The following is a 2,371-nucleotide window of genomic DNA, read 5'->3' as shown; positions in this document are numbered from 1 at the left end:
ACTCACCTTTGAAGAATCTCAAATCCGTTTTTAGCAAGAAAAAGAGCAGCAAATCAGGAGCATCCAACACCTCTTCCTTGGCAAACGAAGACCCAATCAAGGAAGACATCGTGAATGAGTCCGAAAGAGAAGAAAGCGAATTTGAAGAAGGTAGCGATTTAGAAGGTGACTTTGACAACACCATGGCGAACATCGATGAAGTTCCCATGGGCGAATGGAAGAAGAGGATACGAGATGATACCGGCCCGGGACTTATGCAACCCGCAATTCCCGCGACTGCCACTTTTGAGCTTAAGGGTCACATACTTGCTCAACTCAAGGAGATCCCCTTCTACGGAAAAGACCACGAAGATGCTTATAAACACTTGGATGAAGTCAATGATGTAGCTGATTATTTTAATGTTCCAAATGTGCCTCGCGAAACCTAGCTGCTTCATATGCTTCCAGTTACATTCAAAGGTGCTGCTAAGGATTGGCTCAAGTCACTACCACCCAGATCCATCACTACATGGGCTAAGATGAAGGAAGAATTTATTGACCAGTTTTGCCCACCTTCAAAGATAGCTAAGTTGAAGAAAACTATTGCCAACTTTGAACAACAAGCTCGAGAGTCCCTTTATGAGGCATGGGAAAGATACAAGGGCCTACTAAGGAATTGCCCACATCACGATCTTAATAGCCAACAGGAAGTCTCCATTTTATGATGGGGTAAATGTGACTACAAGGCAGCTTCTTGACTCGCAAGGACCGCTCACCAAGAAGCCACCCCCGGTGATCAAGGAGTTAATTGAGGAGTTCTCTAAACACTCTAGAGAATATTATAACCCACGAAATGAAGTAAGTAGGGGGGTGGTGAACACTATAAACGATAGCATGGCGGCAATGATGGCTAAACTAGATAGTTTAGATCGGAGGATGACTAAGATGGATCAAACAATCCATGCTATTCGGGTTGGATGTGAAAATTGTAACGGACCTCATCTTACTAAAGATTGTGATTTGGATGAGAATGGAAACAAGAAAGCTCAAGTATTCTATTCAATTGGCGATAGATTTGATGATAATTGGCGGAAACCGAAGAAGGAATGGCTCCCTTATGACGAGTATAAAAAAGCAAAGGAGGAGAAATACAAGCAAAAAGAACGCGGTTTCTATCAAAAGGAGGAACCGGTTATGGGAAAGAGAACTGATTTAGAAGAGATGTTCACAAGGTTTGTAGCTGCGTCGGAAAAGAGGCACAATGAAACCGACGTTGAATTGAAAGAGCAGCGAGTAATGCTTAAAGATCATCAAGCTATGATGAAAGATCAACAAAATTTGCTTAGGAATCAGCAAGCCTCCATTCATAACATTGAAAAGCAGATAGGGCAGCTTGCACAACAAATCAATCAAAGAACACTTGGTGAACTTCCGAGCAATAACGAACAAAATCCAAAAATGGCGCATCTAAATGTGATAACCACTAATTCTGACTAAATTTTCACTCCTTTGACTTCTATTCAGAAGAAACCAAGTAAGGTGCAAACAGAAGAGGAATTTGAAAGGAATTCGAGCAAACCCCACTCAACTCGCCGAGTCAGTATAATGGACTCGACGAGTCTGAGAGCTGTTGAGAAAAATTGTTCTCTTTTGAAAACTTACAGGCCCCCTTTGCCATTTCCCATCCGAGCCATACCAGATGAGCAAATTCAACTGTATAGAAGATTTATGGAGCAAGTGAGGACCCTTTAAGTGAACATTCCATTTGTTGAAACAATACTTCAAACGCCCAAGTATGCAACTTTGATTAAGAACCTCTTCACCACTAGACAAAATATGGAAAAAGTTGCTGAAGTCTTGTTAAATGAGCTGCCAGAAAAGAGGGGTGATCCGGGAAGCATCTCCATACCTTTTCAATTTGGGAACATAATCTCTACTCATGCGTTGACCGATTCGGGTGCAAGTATTAATCTAATGCCATATTCTTTCTTCAAGAAGCTAAATTTGCTGGAGCCAAAGCCGATTCGTATGAAAATCCATTTAGCCGATAAGACAATAATAAATCCACGCGGAGTATGCGAAGATCTTCTCATCAAAGTTGATAAATTTGTGTTTCCCGTGGACTTTGTAGTGTTTAACATGGAAGAAGACCCTAAAGTTCCAATCATTCTTGGAAGACCATTTTTGAATAACGCTTGTGCAATAGTCGATGTGTGTGAATCTACACTAACACTAAGGGTAGGGAATGATTCAGTGGTGTTTAAAGCGGAACAAGAGAAAAAGAATGAAGGGATGAAAAACAGGGAATTTTTCTTAGTGGATTTGGATGATGAAGTGTTAGAAAGAGAGCTTGCACTTTTACAAGATGAAAATCCAAACAAATTTCTACTAT

The 2,371-nt window shown here is 40.9% G+C and overlaps 1 non-coding gene across 1 annotated transcript; it reads right to left on the bottom strand.

The window, feature by feature from the left end:
- Positions 1-566: 566 nt before the first annotated feature.
- Positions 567-673, bottom strand: LOC145110387 (small nucleolar RNA R71). Its single transcript, XR_013709767.1, has one exon. It is a non-coding gene; the product is annotated as a small nucleolar RNA R71 (small nucleolar RNA).
- Positions 674-2,371: the final 1,698 nt, after the last annotated feature.

The sequence above is a fragment of the Lactuca virosa genome, chromosome 4, assembly GCF_052849685.1.
Source record: "Lactuca virosa cultivar CGN04683 chromosome 4, Lactuca_virosa_CGN04683_v6, whole genome shotgun sequence".
In the NCBI taxonomy this organism is placed as follows: Eukaryota; Viridiplantae; Streptophyta; class Magnoliopsida; order Asterales; family Asteraceae; genus Lactuca; species Lactuca virosa.
Note: the sequence above shows the minus strand (reverse complement) of the source record. Positions and strands in the feature narration are given on the sequence as shown.